The 24,408-nt window shown below is 44.4% G+C and overlaps 2 long non-coding RNA genes across 3 annotated transcripts in view; one reads left to right on the top strand and one right to left on the bottom strand.

Annotated features, from left to right (window-relative positions):
• The window catches only part of LOC102548837 (uncharacterized), a 28,944-nt gene extending 19,691 nt beyond the window's left edge, over window positions 1-9,253 (top strand). Inside the window, exon 3 of one of the 2 annotated variants that reach the window (XR_592339.3) lies at window positions 7,623-9,253. This is a non-coding gene — a long non-coding RNA (uncharacterized LOC102548837). The remainder of the gene's footprint in view (window positions 1-7,622) is intronic. The other variant, XR_001837753.3, reaches the window with a different exon arrangement.
• The window catches only part of LOC120102425 (uncharacterized), a 31,255-nt gene continuing 15,374 nt past the window's right edge, over window positions 8,528-24,408 (bottom strand). The window contains exon 5 of the long non-coding RNA XR_005504047.2: window positions 8,528-11,394. This is a non-coding gene — a long non-coding RNA (uncharacterized LOC120102425). The remainder of the gene's footprint in view (window positions 11,395-24,408) is intronic.

Here is a 24,408-nt window from a genome sequence, read left to right as displayed (position 1 = left end):
CAAAGCTAACCTCTGCAGGTTCCTTGTGTGGAGGTGTACTCCACACAAGTATAAAAAAATTAAAAATAGGGCTGTGAGAGATGGCTCAGTGGTTAAGAGCACTGACTGCTCTTCCAGAGGTCCTGAGTTCAATTCCCAGCAACCACATGGTGTCTACAACCATCTGTAATGGGATCTGATGCCCTCTTCTGGTGTGTCTGAGCACAGCTACAGTGTACTCATATAATAAATAAATCTAAAAATATGTTTAAAAAATAATTTAAAAATAATTATCCTTTTTAAATCAGTGCTAAATACATAAAAACTGAACCATTCAAAGAAATGTATGTTTTGACTTAAATGAAATAACATTATGTTATAGGATAAATAATAATGCCTTTGCAAAAAGCCAAAGTTATTGTTAGCTTTATGCTAATTAAAAATATAAACTGACAAAAATGTATTTCTTATGATGCACCTTTGTAGTAATTAAAGCTATAGAGGGATCTTTTAAATTATCATTTAATAAAGTATTTAATACTCACTAACCATCTTTTAAGACTCAGGAAGCTTTTATAAGTGCAACTTACGAAATATAGGTTACAGGCATATCATGCCATTTTGACTTGAGTTTTTAAAATGACCTGTGTTTACTGGCCTGATGGCTCACATCTAAAGTCCCAGCACTAAATTGGTAGGGAGAGCTGAACGAACGCCATCTTCAGTTGCATAACAACTGCCTCAAGCGACCTTTGCCTGTAAGTGTCTCTTTAAGGCTATCTTGAAGTGTGGGTCACCAGAATAAAACAGATCTTGTGACTGTACTTTAACACTAGGGTAAGCCGCACTGATGTCAAAGCGTTATCGCTACCCACCCCACAGATAATGTCTTTCCCAAGGCAGGGCAATAAAGATTTGCCTCAGCCTCGCTGTCGGGCCTGTAAATCCTCTGAGAAAAGCAGTTGCCTTCTGTGCTGCATGGGTAGCTGCGATTAGAGGCAAACAGGCAAGAGTCCTACGCAAGGAACGACTCCGCGGTTTAGCATCTTCAGTCACACTGTTAGCTCTGGGTAGTGCTGAAGCAAGAGCCCGAAGCTTTTCTAGAAGCAGTGCAGTGCGTGGAATTTGTTCAAAAGCCAGTGGATGTAGAGAAAAGGACTAGAGACAGAGGTTATGTGGTCAGCTACAGGATTAATGGGACTCCAGTCCAAGGTTCGAGGACACCCGTCTCAGTAAAAAACGGCATGGGATCTTAAATTTTCACAGATCAGGATACAAATTCCTATTCCTCCATGCTTTCAACACCAGCAGGACTTTTTAAGTTACCCTCGTCATCTTTTGATAAGAGGCTTAACCAGTGTGTCTGGAAAACGAGACAGCGCCCCCTAGGGTTCCCGGGGCTTAACTGCACTCACCGAGGTAAGTCCTTATAGAGAAGCCCACCAGATGACAGCCCCGAGAAAATGTTGGCTGTCTTCAAAGTTCTTGCCTTTTCGAGTTTTGACTCCTTCATCTGGAAAATGGGGGAAACAGAACACCCTCTTTTCGAATACATATATGTTTTAGCTATGTGTACATATGTGTGTGTGGATAGGTTCATGTGCAGGCGTCCACTGAGGCCAGAAGTATTAGGTTCACCTAGACTGGAACTGTAGACAGCCATGATCCATCCAACATGAGTGCTGGGAGCCAGATTTAGGTCCTCTGTGAGAGCAATATGTACTTTGAACCGCTGACCGATCGCTCCAGCCCCTGAAAGACTCCAGGCTACAGGAAATGCTTGTCATTTTGCTAGTTGTGGCTTTTGTTATTTCTAACTATGCATGCGTCATTTTGCGTCACGCTTGAATACTATCCGAAAACAACACACTGGGTTGCTCTCTCTGTATAGGATGGCAGGGTATGGGGAAAGCCAGAACTTAACTCCTTCCTTGCTAAGCAGCAGAAGACATTCTTCTCAAAGGAAGTAAACTACTGATGTGAATTTAGATTTAAAATGTCCTTCACCCAGCAGACCACATGAGATGATCAGATTTCCGAGTCAGGTACACATGGGTTATCTAGCTGTAAGAATTCTGTGTGCTGAATCAGGAGACGTGCTCAAAAGGCCCAAATATTTACTTTGCCTTAGGTATAAAGAGGGCATTAAGATATCAAGATAAACTCTTAGCTCATGGAAACAACCTCGATCGCTAAGTAACGGGGGGTAGGAGAGACTGCTCAGTAGGTGAGAATGTACTCTATGTTTGCAGAATATAGTTTGGTTCCCAGCACCTAGGTCTGGTGGTTCAAAAGCCTGTTGACGTGGTGCTCTCTCTTCTCTGGATTCCCCAAGCCCTGCAGTGCCACTGCCAACACATAGACACATAACTTTAAACAGTAAATCTGAAAAAAAAAAAAACAACTCTATTAGAAATTGAGCAGCCGGGGTTGGGGATTTAGCTCAGTGATAGAGCGCTTGCCTAGGAAGTGCAAGGCCCTGGGTTCGGTTCCCAGCTCCGAAAAAAAAAGAACCAAAAAAAAAAAAAAAGAAAAAAGAAATTGGGCAGCCCAATTCCTGAAGGTATATTAACTACGCTCTTTCAAAGGAAAGAAATGTCACTAGCTGTCACAGCACTCGGGGATGCAGAAAGGCATCTGCTTCCTACTGAAGTCCTTGCCGGTGGGGCCAATTAACTAAGATGCTTCTCTCCTCTCCTCTTTGGTTCCAAACACATGACACAAGTGATATTCAAAAGACTTGCTGCTAGGAGACCATTTCTACCCATTCATCCAGGCCTTTCTATAGCATTCTCTTTCTGTGAAAGAAATTCCCACCATTGCCCTAAACTAATGGACATGTTTGTTTTTACATAAAAGATCACATTCCTTTTATCTCGCCTTCAGCCAAGGCAGCCACGAGGACAGCAAGAGGCTCAGCAGGTCCAGCTTCCAGCATCCTCTCAGCGCTGGCCCCAGCATCAAGAGAAAAGCCCACAGTGATACACTGGGGGACAGACAGCTCATCACAGGCTCTCCCCACACAGCCCTTGCCAGGAGCCTCAAACTGCCATGTGAAGGTCAGGGAGAGATCAGAGATGAAAACCCCAGGCCCTTCCTGCCAAGTCAAGAGTCCTTGCAAGGATGCACATGACACTGCAGGACATGTGGGGTCCAGAGGAACAGAGTTCACACATTTCACCCGGGGCCAGCCCTCCCTTCTCTCAAGCCCCAACATGTTCTTCCTCTAAGTATGGCCTTCCCAGCTCTGGCCCCCTGAGAACACTGGTCACGTGACAAAATGTCATGCCATAAACAAGGACAAATAACAGGAAACAGTTGTTTTAGGGGATTTCATATAGAGATGCGAGGACCCCAGTGTCCTGTTACCTGTGGCACATCTAGAATATCTCAGAAATACTCCCACCCCCAAACAAGCAGGATTCATAAATAACTTGCTCCTCGATTGAGCTGGTAGTTTTCCGGATTTTGTTAACCATCGCAGTCATTTAGGAAACGTACTAAAAAGCGATTTCTACACTGTCCCTTAAATCAAGTGACTCAGAGCCACTTGGGGAAGGAAGTACCTAAGGGTCTGGATTTTTGCCTGGATGGTGATGGATGGACACATTTAGATATCACTGAATGGAGCACAGTTTGTGGGAGGAGAGGGGGACCCCAATGGCATGTACATTAGTTAGGGAGCAGATGTCTTTCCTTCAGTTTCCATGACTGTGAGTGGCAGCCAGTGAAATTTCTTTTCTTTGGTCTCCAATACTATGTGTATTGGATCACTTAATTTTCCAATGACAGGGTGATTTTTTTTATTCAACACAGTTGAATCCTATTATCGTATGTATGATATGAGTTATAATATCTTTCTATTGACAGAAACAGATAGACAAGTGAATTATTAGTCTTCTGAGAATTTTCTTCTTTCATTTATTTATCCACTTTATCTCCCACTTGCAGGCCCCCTCCTTCCTCTCCTCTCAGTTCCACCTTTGCACTCTCTTTTCAAATATCCCCTCCCCTTCTCCTCAGAAAAGGAAAGAGCTCCCCCCACCCCTTGATACCAACCTACACTGGAACATTAAGTCACATTAGGGCTAAGCATATCCTCTCCCACTGAGGCCAGACAAGTCAGCCCAGCTAAGGGGAAAGGATCCAAAGGCAGACAATAGAGTCTAAGTCAGAGACAACCCCTGCCCCAATTGTTAGGGGACCTACATGAAGACCAAGCTGCACATCTGCTACACATGTGTAGGTAGGAGTCTAGGTATACTCCATGTATGCTCTTTGGTTGGTGGTTCAGTCTCTAGGAGTCCCCAAGGGTCTAGATAGTAGGTACTGTGGTGTCCTTGACCCCTCTGGCTCCCTCAGTCCTATTCCCCATTCTTCCATTAAACCCCACAAGCGCTGCCTAATGTTTGGCTGTAGGTCTCTGTGCTTGTTTCCATCTGGTGCCGGTTGAAGCTTCTCAGATGAAAGGCTCTTATACCAGGCTCCTGTCTGCAAGCATAGCTGAGTTTTATTAATAGTGTCAGGGGTTGGCTCTCCCCCATGGGGTAGTTCTCAACCAGTCATTGGTTGGCCATTTCCGCAATCCTTGCTCCATTCTTACCCCTGCACATCTTGTAGGCAGAGCAAACTTTGGGCCCAAGGTTTTGTGGTTGGGTTGATGTCCCCATCCCATCACAGGAGGCCCTCTCTCTTCACAGGAGGTAGTCACTTCAGGCTCCATGACCTCTGCTGCTAAGAGTCTCAGCTAGGGTTATCTCCATATCCTCCCAGGGACCTCCCCCACCCCTGGTCTCTAGCTCGTCCCAGAGATGCCCCCCTCCACCAAGGATGATTTTTTAAACATCTATTTTTATTACTATTTTGATTATGTATTTGTGCGTGTGCACAAGTTCTCACAGAAGGAGAATCTCTAGAGTGGGAGTTATAGGAAAGCTGCGACCCACCGGGTCCCCTGCCAAAGCAGTGTGGATTCCCAACTGGTGACCCGTCCATCTCTCCACCCTCCTAACACTGCATTATGTGTGGTGTATTTACACATTCGCATGTGTGCGCCTGTGTGCGTGCAAGTGAAGTCTGGAAGTCAATATTAGTATCTTTTTCTGGCATTTTCCACCTTGTTTAAAAGTGTTTCTCACTGAACCTGGAGCTCACTGATTCAGTTCTCCTGCCCAATCAGAGCTCCGGCCATCCACCTGTCTCCACATCCTCATCACTGGGATTACATAGTAGCACATGCCACTACGGTCAGCTTTCTATGTGGCGCACCGGGGCTTGAACTCGGGCCCTCTTGCTTGGAAGATAAGCAGTTTACCACCTGAGCTGTCTGCCCAGACTTCCTGTGTGTTGTTATACAGTATCACCCAGGTACGTTTTCAGCAGCTCTTACAGTTTTCGTTCAGAAGTGACAGAGAAATCAGACGGGAAAATAATTAGTTTGCCAGAATGTAAACAAGATCAAGACAGTGCTTCTGCTGAAATCTATCTGGCGGTTCCAAGAGGGAAAGAATCACAGCAGGGCATGGGAGAAACCAGGAAAAGACTTTAAAGACTTATTGTCCATCTGAGATGGCCTTTACAGACCCCATAATCTTGATGAGAGTCAAAAACAAGAGTAAGGACACAGAGACGCAAAACCCACTCTAAGAACGAAAAGGGATGAGTAACAGTATTTAGCAAGAGAAGACAAACTCACGGCTGGAAATTTTGGTGTGTGCTCAAAGCAGAGACAATTGAGTCCCACTGCAGTGTGTGTGCCTAACTCCTTACGAAATGGGATCAATGAACTAGGCCTCGGAGTCATTCTCTCGTGCTCTGCTCGGAAACACATTTAGTTTTGGCAGATGGAATAGGTGAAGAAGGGTGGAAATATTCAAAGTTCCACTGTGCTCGGAACAGGAGAAACTGGGAATGATGGGGTGAATCTCATGATGTGGCCATGACAGTGGCAACCCAGCAGCTTCAGCTGGGCACGGTGGGGCACACTGGGGGACTTTACTGGGCATGGTGGGGCACACTGGGGGACTTTACTGGGCATGGTGGGGCACACTGGGAGACTCATCTGGGTATGGTGGGGCACCTCTCCAATCCCTGATGGCTGTGATGGGAACACCCTGAAGTCTCAGAACTTTAGAGGGAAAAGTGAAAGGACCAGGAGTTCAAGGCCAGTCTAGGCTGTACAGTAAGTTGAAGGCAAGCCCATGAGCCCAGGCCACAACAAATCAAGCAATGATGAAGGAAACAAGTACAGTAAAGCAATGAGAATAGAAAAAAAAAATCTCTATTTGAAGTCACATTTTATGATATTTTCAGATAATCAATATTACTTTTCCTTCTCATCTAACTTTCAAAAGTAGCAAAAAGGAAAGGAAACCATTATAAATACAAGGAGGGTGGGGTTTTTTAAAGATTTATTTATTTTATTATGTATAAGTACACTGATTTGTTTATTTATTTATTTATTTGTTATATATAAGTATGCTGTAGCTGTCCTCAGACACACCAGAAGAGAGCATCGGATCCCATTACAGATGGTTGTGAACCACCAAGTGGTTGTTAGGAATTGAACCCAGGACCTCTGGAAGAGCAGTCAGTGCTCTTAACCACTGAGCCATGGGATAAGTATGACAAAGATCGGGGTTAATCAAAAGCTGACTCTCTATGACTCCATCTTCCACTTTACCTCAGAAATACCGTAGGAACCACAACAACCTGCCCAGAAGGCAGGACAGGCTTCTCCCCATGCCTTTGAGTAGATAATCCTCATGGCCTGAAATCTATCCACCCAAAATGCCAGTCTTCCTATCCATCATGAATCGCTTCGAGGTTATTTTGAATTGCATTTGAATACCACTGTATTCAAAACCACCCTTCCAACCCTGACACTGTAATCAACATTACAACTCACCCTCCTGAACCCTCCTGCCTCGTGCTATTTAGGCCTTACAAATGACCCTAGCTAGTTGCATAAATTCACTTGTTTACTTTTCTTGATTCTTAGTCTCTGAGATCTGATGTCCGCATTAGTTACTCTTCCCATTGCTGTGACCAAACAAGCCCCAAAGAAGCAACTTCCTGTAGAAAGTATTTACTAGGGTTTAGCAAGAAATATGAAATATTTTTATTATAAATATTATTGGATATTAATAGGGAATGTTGCAGTTTAATAAGGAATACAGCTCATAATGGAGACAAGGCAGAATAACATGGGGCTTAAGGCCACTCGTGACCTTGCCATCACAATCAGGAGGCAAAAAGTCAGAGCAGAAGTGGGACTGACTCTGGGAATGAAGCTTCCAGGTCTAACCCTTGTGAGGCACCACCTCCAGAAGTTTTCAAAACCTCCCCAAACAGCACCACCAACTGGGGGAAACAGCGTTCAAACGGAGCCTGTGGAAGACAATGCTTTTTTTTTTTTTTTGATGAATTTCTAAACTTTATTAACATATTTCGTGACCTTTTCCATTTTATACTTAAAAGTCCTAATATCCTCAATTTGTCTTTCTTGTGATAAAGTTAAAAGTTAGCTATGAAAATCCCATGTGAGTCATGTACAAATACTGTGCATAGACCGCCAAGGTGTTTATTATTCACGAGTAGGAAATCAAGCATTTCAACTGTCGTTTTTGTGATTCTATCCACAGATCCGAATATTCACAAATCCTTAAGGGATTACATCCAGAAACGGACTTCCCCAAGAACTGGCATCCAAGATGGCCTCCAAAGTCCTGACTCCTTTAATGTGCAATTACCAGTTGTGTAGTTTCCCATGAATTCACATTCAAGTGAAAACAGCGCCTTAAATGATATAACTTCACTCTGAATGCTGGCCTAAAAGGAAGCCTGCTGTGTCAAACAGGCTCACCTAAGTCTACAGAAGTCAACTAGTGCTCACTGTCATCTGCAAGCAGTGCTCCAGTGGGGACCGAATGTGCTTCTTCAGGACCATCTGTAACACGGGGGTAGGGTGATGATTGATCTTTTTGCATGATATATTTATGTTAAGTATTAATCAACAGCTCTTGATAAAGAAAAACACCGCGTACGCCTAAGCAAACACACATGACACTGAAAAATGATTTTAAATGCAAGCAGCTTTGCAGACATTCTCATGAAGGATCCCAAGCGTTAGCAGTTACAGTCTCAGGGGGAAGACTGGTCTCCATCCATGAAACAAATGTTGAGACTTTTTAAATACATGAGATGTTGCAACACAGATGTCAAGATGCATTGATACTAAGAGTTGGAGGAACAGGGAAAATGATGGCAGCGTAAGACAGGCCCATGTCAAGGAAGTGTTAAGCAGGAGAAGAGAAAATGGAGGAAAGAGTGTGCTTTCTCCTCTTCCCTTCCACTGGGTATGAATGTACTGAGGCATTGTTTTCATGGGAGCTGCTTGGATAGCTGTATTCAAAGCCAAGCCTGGACCAAACAATGGCATCGGGCACTTGTTAAGCATCTCTTTATGCTGGAACATCTGCTAGAGGCTTCATTATTCTTTTATCCAACAGAGAGTGCAATTCTTGTTATCCACAGACGGATGAAAGACATCTCCTAGGTTATAAAAGCAGCATTAAGAGTCTTTTCCTCCCTATGCTGAAACACTGAAAGTACTAGGACTGGGGAGACAACTCTGCCTTTAAGAGCACTTGTCGCTCTTGTAGAGGACCTAGGTCTGATTCCCAGAACCCACACAGAGGTTCATAACCACTTATAACTCCAGTTACAAGGGATCCAATGCCCTCTTCTGACCTCCTCAGGTACTAGGCACACGTAGTCCACATGCATATATGGAGCCAAAATTTACACATTTAAAATAAGTAAATCTAAAAAGTATTACAAAAATACTGTTGTTAGTGTACATAGACATCATTGCTGTGCCAAGAGGTAACCAACAGGTGTGACACTTTCTAAGAAGTATAACACTAAAATATATTCCATTTTCATACAGCTGTCCATCCCTAGTAATAGTATTCCTGGGAGCACCTCCTCCTCCTGGCATTTTTCAGCCATTTCATGTTGAGAATAATTGCAAGGATCTACAATTTAGTTATTGATTGTTAAACCAAAAGTAAGTGGAAGAAAATATGAGAATGTGTTTTCTTAATAAACCCCATGATGCCACTGACAACTGCAACCTACTTGGTGGTCCTCTATAGAGACTGTCTCCAGTCACCTAGGCAACTCTATAGGATGTCTCTCCATCTACTGATGTTTAAATACATACCAGACTAAAGCAAGGCCTCACTGCTCCCTCTCCTATAAGCATACAAAGATTTCATGGTGGTTTGTGGAGTTTGTAGAAATTGCTTTAGTTTCTGGAAATAGAGTAGTTTATAAAAAATGTTCATGTTCATGTGTAATGTGTTTATTGTCTATATGTAAATATGAAATCATCTTCAAATTTTCCTATTTTATCTTCTAATATTTAATGTTGAATTTAATATCAAATATCAGAAAGCATGCTCTGCAAAAACATGAGCTGCCTGAGAAATCTGGCCAATTATTAAGACTGTCTTGGCTCCTACAATGCTAATTGGGCTAGGCTAAGTGAGGAGGGGGAATGTTTGTGTGTCTATCCATCTGTCTGTCTGTCTCTCCTCCTCCCCCCTTCCCTGCCTCTCTCTCTTCTCTCTTCTCTCTTCTCTCTTCTCTTCTCTCTTCTCTCTTCTCTTCTCTCTTTCCTCTTCCCTCTTCCCTCTTCTCTCTCTCTCTCTCTCTCTCTCTCTCTCTCTCTCTCTCTCTCTCTCTCTCTCTCTCTGTAAGCATGCACAACTCAGTGTCCTGGCATTGCTTGGATGTGCATGCATGTAAAGGCAAGTGTGGAGACTAATCATAGCATCCCATTGCATAGTGTTTCCTGTCATTTCTGCCCTCTTAGGATATTCTTATCAGATCAGCAGCAGCAACATTTGGAAGAGGGGGAAAGGGAGACGAAAAAGAGCATTGGGGTATTCATTGAGCAAAGTATGAACAATGGAACAGAAAGAGGAGATGGGTGGATCATCCAGAAACCTTCCTCCTGGATGGAAACATTAAGAAAGAGTGGCATGGGGGCAATATTGTTAGGGTTTCGAATTGCGGTCCATGCCCGGACAGAAGAGACCCAAACACCATGGTTGCGGGTGGAGAGGTTTAATGAGAGAAGAGTAGAAGAGAGGAAAGGCAGCCATTCATGGGCACATGCACGGGGGAAATGGGAGCAAGAACAGAGAACAAAGAGCAAGAGGGGAAAGAGAGGGTAAGAGAGAGTAAGAGAGGAGGGGCAAGCAGCCCCTTATATAGTCAGGCACAGCTGGCTGTTGCCAGGCAACTGTGGAGCAGAGCATACCTGGCTGTTCCCAGGTAGGTGTGGGGGTAGAGCTTAGACAGAATGCCAACATTCCCCTGTTCGGATTTAATTAAAAAGAAAAATTAGAGGCAACGGTGAAGCAGGGATAGGATCATCGTGATCTCTGACTACTCCCTGCTTGCTTTGGGGTGACATGTCTCTAGGGAACCTAGAAAAATGAGTCTGGGGACGTTTGTCTAGTCCTAGAGTTGGCTGTCTCCCTGTTGTCCAGGGTCTGTGGGACTGTCCAAGGATAGGTCAGAAGGAACAGTCCAATAGAAGTGTCTGTGCCTGTGAGAGGAGATTGGAACATCTGGAGGTTGCTTCTCTGGAGCTGTCCTGGGTGTAGTAAGTGCCTGAACGTGACAAGATTCTGGAACACACACACACACACACACACACACACACACACACACACACACAGGTTTCCTGTAGCTTATAAGTTTACAAAAGAGATAACAACATCAGTTAACAACCTGAATATTCTTTAAGAAGCTTTTTGTGGAGCAGAAGGAACAAGAATTTGTGATTACAGTTGAGTTGTATAGAAGGAAGTTTCATTAGTTGGGCAAATTTTAAGAACTCGAATAGGAGAGTAGTGTACCAAGAAGAGGGTATATGAAGCATTTAATCAATGAAACCCGAGTTTAGGTGAGGAAGTAACGGATTACATCTTTGAAAGCTTCCGTCTGAACTAGTTGCTAGAAACTGAATTCAGAGATCTGTTTCTTAGTTGCTAAGTTACAGTTACCTTAGTTGTCAGTGTAGTCAGAATCTGGGGAAGAATAAACTATAATCTAGCATTTATGTATTATTTAAAAAATGACGTAGTCCATCAGCCACCAGTTCCCCGTGGTCTCTGTGGTTTTCATGGCAACTTGGGCAGAGTCAGCCTGGCTTTCGAGCCCAGAAGACACAAAGCTTTTTTCTATGGAATGGATACGTGTGGCATGAGAAATGACTTACCTTGATTTAGCTAAATCATCTGACTCTGAGGGTAACCAGTTTTGTCCACTGTGTTTCTCCGCGGCTGTCACAGCACAATCCAGGCAGACCATTGAAGCTGTGTTCATATTTTCTGAGACCTTGTGGGGCAAACTGTTAAAAGCTTTGGGAAATTCTGTCTGTCACAAACTTAAACATATAAATAATTACCAGACTTCTGACAAGATTGAGGCCTAAATCTACAGGGCAACGGAGAGGCTCAAGCACGTGGGCACAGGCATGCGTATCTGGGACACTGGTGCACACAGAGAGAGCTCACTTGTATGAGGGTCTTAGAGGTGGCATGCTCATGGGGAAGTAGGCCTCACAGACAGAGTTCCTGAGGAACAGGGTCAGACCTGCTTTTCACAGGCACAAACCAGGAGCTACAAGAAGGGAGGAGGGAGAGACCTGGGGATGGGGCCGGACAGAGATACTGTTTTCTGCTTAGTGTAAATTAGACCAAAACATCCCAGGGAATGGGGACAGGCGGCAAAGACCTATAGACCGGTGGATGAGAATAGGGATTAATTACCCTGACCAGTGCTGGGGCTAGATTTAGAGCAGGTGCTCCTGAGCCAGAGAGCAGTCTATCCAGACCCAGTTAGCATTAAACTGTCTCAAAAAGAAAGAGAGAGAAAGTCTCACCCAACGGAAAGTGTCTAGAATGAGGCTTAGTGAAAGGATTTATCCCCAGAGGCAGCACAGGTACCTCCAAGCTCAAGAACACTTCCCTGAGACCACATGTACACCATGGAAAGTCAAGCTCTGAGGTAAAGAAAGCACACAGAGGTCGAGACCAGCAAGTGCTTAAAGAGAGCGCTCTCCTTGGCAGGCCGCTGTAAGCAGGGCATCACGGCAATGGTAAGGCCTGCTGGAGTGGTGGATGCTGAGTTCCACAGCAGCCAGCAGATGGTGGTGGTCGGATGGCCTAAATGGTGTAGAAGAGGCAGCAGCTGCGATCGAATTCCTGTGATGCGCCCAGAAGCGGCAGCAGATGTAATGGCAGGGCCCAACAGCAGGACACGTGGTGGTGACCCCAGGTCCTGTGTGCAGAAGTGGAGAGCATCTCCATTCTTTCTTGCCACAGCCAGCGAAAGCACACAACCCATGGCAAGCGACCGTGACTGCACCCCGTGCCTGGGTGAACTGTGGCTCCATGAGAGCGCACGATCATGACCTTGCCCTGGGCCCAGGCTGGGGGCTGCTACCACTGTTGTCATTAATATCAGGTATCAGTTGTTAATAATATCAGATATCAACCACACCTGTGGGGAAAGAGCACACCAAACCAACACCAACAGAGTTCCACGTGGTGAGATTTTAATGGGGGAATGAGACAAAGGAAAGGGGCGCAAGAAAGAAGAGAAACGAGAGCTAGTGGGCAGGGAATCTGCCTTTTATTTGGAATGTGACTTAAAGGTTGCCAGGTGCAGGTGCGAATTGAGCCAAAAGGTCTTCTGAGAATGTATGGTCATTGCCAGGGCAACGGTGACCAAATGATGTCACTGCTAAAGGCAATTCCTGATACCAGCAAACATAACCTGTCCCAGTACGTGATCAAACAACCACAACTCTTCTTCCCCAAAGCACTCATTCTTCTCGATCCATGTGCACATCATATGTTCAGATCTGGTCTACCTCTGCAGTGTCCTGTGTGCACACATCATATGTTCAGATCTGGTCTACCTCTGGAGTGCCCTGTGTGCACACATCATGTATTCAGATCTGGTCTATCTCTGGAGTGTCCTGTGTGCACACATCATATGTTCAGATCTGGTCTATCTCTGGAATGTCCTGTGTGCACACATCATGTATTCAGATCTGGTCTATCTCTGGAATCTCCTGTGTGCACACATCATGTATTCAGATCTGGTCTATCTCTGGAATGTCCTGTGTGCACACATCATGTATTCAGTTCTGGTCTATCTCTGGAATGTCCTGTGTGCACACTTCATGTATTCAGATCTGGTCTATCTCTGGAGTGTCCTGTGTGCACACATCATGTATTCAGATCTGGTCTATCTCTGGAATGTCCTGTGTGCACACTTCATGTATTCAGATCTGGTCTATCTCTGGAATGTCCTGTGTGCACACTTCATGTATTCAGATCTGGTCTATCTCTGGAGTGTCCTGTGTGCACACATCATGTATTCAGATCTGGTCTATCTCTGGAATGTCCTGTGTGCACACATCATGTATTCAGATCTGGTCTATCTCTGGAATGTCCTGTGTGCACACTTCATGTATTCAGATCTGGTCTATCTCTGGAGTGTCCTGTGTGCACACTTCATGTATTCAGATCTGGTCTATCTCTGGAATGTCCTCTGTGCACACATCATGTATTCAGATCTGGTCTATCTCTGGAGTGTCCTGTGTGCACACATCATATGTTCAGATCTGGTCTATCTCTGGAATGTCCTGTGTGCACATCATATGTTCAGATCTGGTCTATCTCTGGAGTGTCCTGTGTGCACACATCATGTATTCAGTTCTGGTCTATCTCTGGAATGTCCTGTGTGCACACTTCATGTATTCAGATCTGGTCTATCTCTGGAATGTCCTGTGTGCACACATCATGTATTCAGATCTGGTCTATCTCTGGAATGTCCTGTGTGCACACATCATGTATTCAGATCTGGTCTATCTCTGGAATGTCCTGTGTGCACACATCATGTATTCAGATCTGGTCTATCTCTGGAATGTCCTGTGTGCACACATCATATGTTCAGATCTGGTCTATCTCTGGAATGTCCTGTGTGCACACATCATGTATTCCGATCTGGTCTATCTCTGGAATGTCCTGTGTGCACACATCATGTATTCAGTTCTGGTCTATCTCTGGAATGTCCTGTGTGCACACATCATGTATTCAGATCTGGTCTATCTCTGGAGTGTCCTGTGTGCACACATCATGTATTCAGATCTGGTCTATCTCTGGAATGTCCTGTGTGCACACATCATGTATTCAGATCTGGTCTATCTCTGGAGTGTCCTGTGTGCACACTTCATGTATTCAGATCTGGTCTATCTCTGGAATGTCCTGTGTGCACACATCATGTATTCAGATCTGGTCTATCTCTGGAGTGTCCTGTGTGCACACATCATATGTTCAGATCTGGTCTATCTCTGGAATGTCCTGTGTGCACATCATATGTTCAGATCTGGTCTGTCTCTGGAATGTCCTGTGTGCACACATCATGTATTCAGATCTGGTCTATCTCTGGAGTGTCCTGTGTACACACTTCATGTATTCAGATCTGGTCTATCTCTGGAATGCCCTGTGTACACACATCATGTATTCAGATCTGGTCTATCTCTGGAGTGTCCTGTGTGCACACATCATGTATTCAGATCTGGTCTATTTCTGGAATGTCCTGTGTGCACACATCATGTATTCAGATCTGGTCTATCTCTGGAATGTCCTGTGTGCACACATCATGTATTCAGATCTGGTCTATCTCTGGAGTGTCCTGTGTGCACACATCATATGTTCAGATCTGGTCTATCTCTGGAATGTCCTGTGTGCACATCATATGTTCAGATCTGGTCTATCTCTGGAATGTCCTGTGTGCACACATCATGTATTCAGATCTGGTCTATCTCTGGAATGTCCTGTGTGCACACATCATGTATTCAGATCTGGTCTATCTCTGGAATGTCCTGTGTGCACACATCATGTATTCAGTTCTGGTCTATCTCTGGAATGTCCTGTGTGCACACATCATATGTTCAGATCTGGTCTATCTCTGGAATGTCCTGTGTGCACACATCATGTATTCAGATCTGGTCTATCTCTGGAATGTCCTGTGTGCACACATCATGTATTCAGATCTGGTCTATCTCTGGAATGTCCTGTGTGCACACATCATGTATTCAGTTCTGGTCTATCTCTGGAATGTCCTGTGTGCACACTTCATGTATTCAGTTCTGGTCTATCTCTGGAATGTCCTGTGTGCACACATCATGTATTCAGATCTGGTCTATCTCTGGAGTGTCCTGTGTGCACACATCATGTATTCAGATCTGGTCTATCTCTGGAGTGTCCTGTGTGCACACTTCATGTATTCAGATCTGGTCTATCTCTGGAGTGTCCTGTGTGCACACATCATGTATTCAGATCTGGTCTATCTCTGGAGTGTCCTGTGTGCACACATCATATGTTCAGATCTGGTCTATCTCTGGAATGTCCTGTGTGCACATCATATGTTCAGATCTGGTCTATCTCTGGAATGTCCTGTGTGCACACATCATGTATTCAGTTCTGGTCTATCTCTGGAATGTCCTGTGTGCACACTTCATGTATTCAGTTCTGGTCTATCTCTGGAATGTCCTGTGTGCACACTTCATGTATTCAGATCTGGTCTATCTCTGGAATTTCCTGTGTGCACACATCATGTATTCAGATCTGGTCTATCTCTGGAATGTCCTGTGTGCACACATCATGTATTCAGATCTGGTCTATCTCTGGAATGTCCTGTGTGCACACATCATATGTTCAGATCTGGTCTATCTCTGGAATGTCCTGTGTGCACACATCATGTATTCAGATCTGGTCTATCTCTGGAATGTCCTGTGTGCACACATCATGTATTCAGATCTGGTCTATCTCTGGAATGTCCTGTGTGCACACTTCATGTATTCAGATCTGGTCTATCTCTGGAGTGTCCTGTGTGCACACATCATGTATTCAGATCTGGTCTATCTCTGGAGTGTCCTGTGTGCACACATCATATGTTCAGATCTGGTCTATCTCTGGAATGTCCTGTGTGCACATCATATGTTCAGATCTGGTCTGTCTCTGGAATGTCCTGTGTGCACACATCATGTATTCAGATCTGGTCTATCTCTGGAGTGTCCTGTGTGCACACATCATATGTTCAGATCTGGTCTATCTCTGGAATGTCCTGTGTGCACATCATATGTTCAGATCTGGTCTATCTCTGGAATGTCCTGTGTGCACACATCATGTATTCAGATCTGGTCTATCTCTGGAATGTCCTGTGTGCACACATCATGTATTCAGATCTGGTCTATCTCTGGAATGTCCTGTGTGCACACATCATGTATTCAGTTCTGGTCTATCTCTGGAATGTCCTGTGTGCACACATCATATGTTCAGATCTGGTCTATCTCTGGAATGTCCTGTGTGCACACATCATGTATTCAGATCTGGTCTATCTCTGGAGTGTCCTGTGTGCACACATCATATGTTCAGATCTGGTCTATCTCTGGAATGTCCTGTGTGCACATCATATGTTCAGATCTGGTCTGTCTCTGGAATGTCCTGTGTGCACACATCATGTATTCAGATCTGGTCTATCTCTGGAGTGTCCTGTGTGCACACATCATATGTTCAGATCTGGTCTATCTCTGGAATGTCCTGTGTGCACATCATATGTTCAGATCTGGTCTATCTCTGGAATGTCCTGTGTGCACACATCATGTATTCAGATCTGGTCTATCTCTGGAATGTCCTGTGTGCACACATCATGTATTCAGATCTGGTCTATCTCTGGAGTGTCCTGTGTGCACACATCATGTATTCAGATCTGGTCTATCTCTGGAGTGTCCTGTGTGCACACATCATATGTTCAGATCTGGTCTATCTCTGGAATGTCCTGTGTGCACATCATATGTTCAGATCTGGTCTGTCTCTGGAATGTCCTGTGTGCACACATCATGTATTCAGATCTGGTCTATCTCTGGAGTGTCCTGTGTGCACACATCATATGTTCAGATCTGGTCTATCTCTGGAATGTCCTGTGTGCACATCATATGTTCAGATCTGGTCTATCTCTGGAATGTCCTGTGTGCACACATCATGTATTCAGATCTGGTCTATCTCTGGAATGTCCTGTGTGCACACATCATGTATTCAGATCTGGTCTATCTCTGGAATGTCCTGTGTGCACACATCATGTATTCAGTTCTGGTCTATCTCTGGAATGTCCTGTGTGCACACATCATATGTTCAGATCTGGTCTATCTCTGGAATGTCCTGTGTGCACACATCATGTATTCAGATCTGGTCTATCTCTGGAATGTCCTGTGTGCACACATCATGTACTCAGATCTGGTCTATCTCTGGAATGTCCTGTGTGCACACTTCATGTATTCAGATCTGGTCTATCTCTGGAATGTCCTGTGTGCACACTTCATGTATTCAGATCTGGTCTATCTCTGGAGTGTCCTGTGTGCACACATCATGTATTCAGATCTGGTCTATCTCTGGAATGTCCTGTGTGCACACATCATGTATTCAGATCTAGTCTATCTCTGGAATGTCCTGTGTGCACACTTCATGTATTCAGATCTGGTCTATCTCTGGAGTGTCCTGTGTGCACACTTCATGTATTCAGATCTGGTCTATCTCTGGAATGTCCTCTGTGCACACATCATGTATTCAGATCTGGTCTATCTCTGGAGTGTCCTGTGTGCACACATCATATGTTCAGATCTGGTCTATCTCTGGAATGTCCTGTGTGCACATCATATGTTCAGATCTGGTCTATCTCTGGAGTGTCCTGTGTGCACACATCATGTATTCAGTTCTGGTCTATCTCTGGAATGTCCTGTGTGCACACTTCATGTATTCAGATCTGGTCTATCTCTGGAATGTCCTGTGTGCACACATCATGTATTCAGATCTGGTCTATCTCTGGAATGTCCTGTGTGCACACATCATGTATTCAGATCTGGTCTATCTCTGGAATGTCCTGTGTGCACACATCATGTATTCAGATCTGGTCTATCTCTGGAATGTCCTGTGTGCACACATCATATGTTCAGATCTGGTCTATCTCTGGAATGTCCTGTGTGCACATCATATGTTCAGATCTGGTCTATCTCTGGAATGTCCTGTGTGCACACATCATGTATTCAGATCTGGTCTATCTCTGGAATGTCCTGTGTGCACACATCATGTATTCAGATCTGGTCTATCTCTGGAGTGTCCTGTGTGCACACTTCATGTATTCAGATCTGGTCTATCTCTGGAATGTCCTGTGTGCACACATCATGTATTCAGATCTGGTCTATCTCTGGAGTGTCCTGTGTGCACACATCATATGTTCAGATCTGGTCTATCTCTGGAATGTCCTGTGTGCACATCATATGTTCAGATCTGGTCTGTCTCTGGAATGTCCTGTGTGCACACATCATGTATTCAGATCTGGTCTATCTCTGGAGTGTCCTGTGTACACACTTCATGTATTCAGATCTGGTCTATCTCTGGAATGCCCTGTGTACACACATCATGTATTCAGATCTGGTCTATCTCTGGAGTGTCCTGTGTGCACACATCATGTATTCAGATCTGGTCTATTTCTGGAATGTCCTGTGTGCACACATCATGTATTCAGATCTGGTCTATCTCTGGAATGTCCTGTGTGCACACATCATGTATTCAGATCTGGTCTATCTCTGGAGTGTCCTGTGTGCACACATCATATGTTCAGATCTGGTCTATCTCTGGAATGTCCTCTGTGCACATCATATGTTCAGATCTGGTCTATCTCTGGAATGTCCTGTGTGCACACATCATGTATTCAGATCTGGTCTATCTCTGGAATGTCCTGTGTGCACACATCATGTATTCAGATCTGGTCTATCTCTGGAATGTCCTGTGTGCACACATCATGTATTCAGTTCTGGTCTATCTCTGGAATGTCCTGTGTGCACACATCATATGTTCAGATCTGGTCTATCTCTGGAATGTCCTGTGTGCACACATCATGTATTCAGATCTGGTCTATCTCTGGAATGTCCTGTGTGCACACATCATGTATTCAGATCTGGTCTATCTCTGGAATGTCCTGTGTGCACACATCATGTATTCAGTTCTGGTCTATCTCTGGAATGTCCTGTGTGCACACTTCATGTATTCAGTTCTGGTCTATCTCTGGAATGTCCTGTGTGCACACATCATGTATTCAGATCTGGTCTATCTCTGGAGTGTCCTGTGTGCACACATCATGTATTCAGATCTGGTCTATCTCTGGAGTGTCCTGTGTGCACACTTCATGTATTCAGATCTGGTCTATCTCTGGAGTGTCCTGTGTGCACACATCATGTATTCAGATCTGGTCTATCTCTGGAGTGTCCTGTGTGCACACATCATATGTTCAGATCTGGTCTATCTCTGGAATGTCCTGTGTGCACATCATATGTTCAGATCTGGTCTATCTCTGGAATGTCCTGTGTGCACACATCATGTATTCAGTTCTGGTCTATCTCTGGAATGTCCTGTGTGCACACTTCATGTATTCAGTTCTGGTCTATCTCTGGAATGTCCTGTGTGCACACTTCATGTATTCAGATCTGGTCTATCTCTGGAATCTCCTGTGTGCACACATCATGTATTCAGATCTGGTCTATCTCTGGAATGTCCTGTGTGCACACATCATGTATTCAGATCTGGTCTATCTCTGGAATGTCCTGTGTGCACACATCATATGTTCAGATCTGGTCTATCTCTGGAATGTCCTGTGTGCACACATCATGTATTCAGATCTGGTCTATCTCTGGAATGTCCTGTGTGCACACATCATGTATTCAGATCTGGTCTATCTCTGGAATGTCCTGTGTGCACACATCATGTATTCAGATCTGGTCTATCTCTGGAGTGTCCTGTGTGCACACATCATGTATTCAGATCTGGTCTATCTCTGGAGTGTCCTGTGTGCACACATCATATGTTCAGATCTGGTCTATCTCTGGAATGTCCTGTGTGCACATCATATGTTCAGATCTGGTCTGTCTCTGGAATGTCCTGTGTGCACACATCATGTATTCAGATCTGGTCTATCTCTGGAGTGTCCTGTGTGCACACATCATATGTTCAGATCTGGTCTATCTCTGGAATGTCCTGTGTGCACATCATATGTTCAGATCTGGTCTATCTCTGGAATGTCCTGTGTGCACACATCATGTATTCAGATCTGGTCTATCTCTGGAATGTCCTGTGTGCACACATCATGTATTCAGATCTGGTCTATCTCTGGAATGTCCTGTGTGCACACATCATGTATTCAGTTCTGGTCTATCTCTGGAATGTCCTGTGTGCACACATCATATGTTCAGATCTGGTCTATCTCTGGAATGTCCTGTGTGCACACATCATGTATTCAGATCTGGTCTATCTCTGGAGTGTCCTGTGTGCACACATCATATGTTCAGATCTGGTCTATCTCTGGAATGTCCTGTGTGCACATCATATGTTCAGATCTGGTCTGTCTCTGGAATGTCCTGTGTGCACACATCATGTATTCAGATCTGGTCTGTCTCTGGAGTGTCCTGTGTGCACACATCATGTATTCAGTTCTGGTCTATCTCTGGAATGTCCTGTGTGCACACATCATGTATTCAGATCTGGTCTATCTCTGGAATGTCCTGTGTGCACACATCATGTATTCAGATCTGGTCTATCTCTGGAGTGTCCTGTGTGCACACATCATGTATTCAGATCTGGTCTATCTCTGGAGTGTCCTGTGTGCACACATCATATGTTCAGATCTGGTCTATCTCTGGAATGTCCTGTGTGCACATCATATGTTCAGATCTGGTCTGTCTCTGGAATGTCCTGTGTGCACACATCATGTATTCAGATCTGGTCTATCTCTGGAGTGTCCTGTGTGCACACATCATATGTTCAGATCTGGTCTATCTCTGGAATGTCCTGTGTGCACATCATATGTTCAGATCTGGTCTATCTCTGGAATGTCCTGTGTGCACACATCATGTATTCAGATCTGGTCTATCTCTGGAATGTCCTGTGTGCACACATCATGTATTCAGATCTGGTCTATCTCTGGAGTGTCCTGTGTGCACACATCATGTATTCAGATCTGGTCTATCTCTGGAGTGTCCTGTGTGCACACATCATATGTTCAGATCTGGTCTATCTCTGGAATGTCCTGTGTGCACATCATATGTTCAGATCTGGTCTGTCTCTGGAATGTCCTGTGTGCACACATCATGTATTCAGATCTGGTCTATCTCTGGAGTGTCCTGTGTGCACACATCATATGTTCAGATCTGGTCTATCTCTGGAATGTCCTGTGTGCACATCATATGTTCAGATCTGGTCTATCTCTGGAATGTCCTGTGTGCACACATCATGTATTCAGATCTGGTCTATCTCTGGAATGTCCTGTGTGCACACATCATGTATTCAGATCTGGTCTATCTCTGGAATGTCCTGTGTGCACACATCATGTATTCAGTTCTGGTCTATCTCTGGAATGTCCTGTGTGCACACATCATATGTTCAGATCTGGTCTATCTCTGGAATGTCCTGTGAGCACACATCATGTATTCAGATCTGGTCTATCTCTGGAATGTCCTGTGTGCACACATCATGTATTCAGATCTGGTCTATCTCTGGAATGTCCTGTGTGCACACTTCATGTATTCAGATCTGGTCTATCTCTGGAATGTCCTGTGTGCACACTTCATGTATTCAGATCTGGTCTATCTCTGGAGTGTCCTGTGTGCACACATCATGTATTCAGATCTGGTCTATCTCTGGAATGTCCTGTGTGCACACATCATGTATTCAGATCTGGTCTATCTCTGGAATGTCCTGTGTGCACACTTCATGTATTCAGATCTGGTCTATCTCTGGAGTGTCCTGTGTGCACACTTCATGTATTCAGATCTGGTCTATCTCTGGAATGTCCTCTGTGCACACATCATGTATTCAGATCTGGTCTATCTCTGGAGTGTCCTGTGTGCACACATCATATGTTCAGATCTGGTCTATCTCTGGAATGTCCTGTGTGCACATCATATGTTCAGATCTGGTCTATCTCTGGAGTGTCCTGTGTGCACACATCATGTATTCAGTTCTGGTCTATCTCTGGAATGTCCTGTGTGCACACTTCATGTATTCAGATCTGGTCTATCTCTGGAATGTCCTGTGTGCACACATCATATATTCAGATCTGGTCTATCTCTGGAATATCCTGTGTGCACACATCATGTATTCAGATCTGGTCTATCTCTGGAATGTCCTGTGTGCACACATCATGTATTCAGATCTGGTCTATCTCTGGAATGTCCTGTGTGCACACATCATATGTTCAGATCTGGTCTATCTCTGGAATGTCCTGTGTGCACATCATATGTTCAGATCTGGTCTATCTCTGGAATGTCCTGTGTGCACACATCATGTATTCAGATCTGGTCTATCTCTGGAATGTCCTGTGTGCACACATCATGTATTCAGATCTGGTCTATCTCTGGAGTGTCCTGTGTGCACACTTCATGTATTCAGATCTGGTCTATCTCTGGAATGTCCTGTGTGCACACATCATGTATTCAGATCTGGTCTATCTCTGGAGTGTCCTGTGTGCACACATCATATGTTCAGATCTGGTCTATCTCTGGAATGTCCTGTGTGCACATCATATGTTCAGATCTGGTCTGTCTCTGGAATGTCCTGTGTGCACACATCATGTATTCAGATCTGGTCTATCTCTGGAATGTCCTGTGTGCACATCATATGTTCAGATCTGGTCTATCTCTGGAATGTCCTGTGTGCACATCATATGTTCAGATCTGGTCTATCTCTGGAGTGTCCTGTGTGCACACATCATGTATTCAGATCTGGTCTATTTCTGGAATGTCCTGTGTGCACACATCATGTATTCAGATCTGGTCTATCTCTGGAGTGTCCTGTGTGCACACATCATATGTTCAGATCTGGTCTATCTCTGGAATGTCCTGTGTGCACATCATATGTTCAGATCTGGTCTATCTCTGGAATGTCCTGTGTGCACACATCATGTATTCAGATCTGGTCTATCTCTGGAATGTCCTGTGTGCACACATCATGTATTCAGATCTGGTCTATCTCTGGAATGTCCTGTGTGCACACATCATGTATTCAGTTCTGGTCTATCTCTGGAATGTCCTGTGTGCACACATCATATGTTCAGATCTGGTCTATCTCTGGAATGTCCTGTGTGCACACATCATGTATTCAGATCTGGTCTATCTCTGGAATGTCCTGTGTGCACACATCATGTATTCAGATCTGGTCTATCTCTGGAATGTCCTGTGTGCACACATCATGTATTCAGTTCTGGTCTATCTCTGGAATGTCCTGTGTGCACACTTCATGTATTCAGTTCTGGTCAATCTCTGGAATGTCCTGTGTGCACACATCATGTATTCAGATCTGGTCTATCTCTGGAGTGTCCTGTGTGCACACATCATGTATTCAGATCTGGTCTATCTCTGGAGTGTCCTGTGTGCACACTTCATGTATTCAGATCTGGTCTATCTCTGGAGTGTCCTGTGTGCACACATCATGTATTCAGATCTGGTCTATCTCTGGAGTGTCCTGTGTGCACACATCATATGTTCAGATCTGGTCTATCTCTGGAATGTCCTGTGTGCACATCATATGTTCAGATCTGGTCTATCTCTGGAGTGTCCTGTGTGCACACATCATGTATTCAGTTCTGGTCTATCTCTGGAATGTCCTGTGTGCACACTTCATGTATTCAGTTCTGGTCTATCTCTGGAATGTCCTGTGTGCACACTTCATGTATTCAGATCTGGTCTATCTCTGGAATGTCCTGTGTGCACACATCATGTATTCAGATCTGGTCTATCTCTGGAATGTCCTGTGTGCACACATCATGTATTCAGATCTGGTCTATCTCTGGAATGTCCTGTGTGCACACATCATATGTTCAGATCTGGTCTATCTCTGGAATGTCCTGTGTGCACACATCATGTATTCAGATCTGGTCTATCTCTGGAATGTCCTGTGTGCACACATCATGTATTCAGATCTGGTCTATCTCTGGAATGTCCTGTGTGCACACATCATGTATTCAGATCTGGTCTATCTCTGGAGTGTCCTGTGTGCACACATCATGTATTCAGATCTGGTCTATCTCTGGAGTGTCCTGTGTGCACACATCATATGTTCAGATCTGGTCTATCTCTGGAATGTCCTGTGTGCACATCATATGTTCAGATCTGGTCTGTCTCTGGAATGTCCTGTGTGCACACATCATGTATTCAGATCTGGTCTATCTCTGGAGTGTCCTGTGTGCACACATCATATGTTCAGATCTGGTCTATCTCTGGAATGTCCT

This window comes from Rattus norvegicus, chromosome 4, assembly GCF_036323735.1.
Source record: "Rattus norvegicus strain BN/NHsdMcwi chromosome 4, GRCr8, whole genome shotgun sequence".
Lineage (NCBI taxonomy): Eukaryota > Metazoa > Chordata > Mammalia > Rodentia > Muridae > Rattus > Rattus norvegicus.
This window is presented reverse-complemented; position numbering and strand designations above follow the sequence as displayed.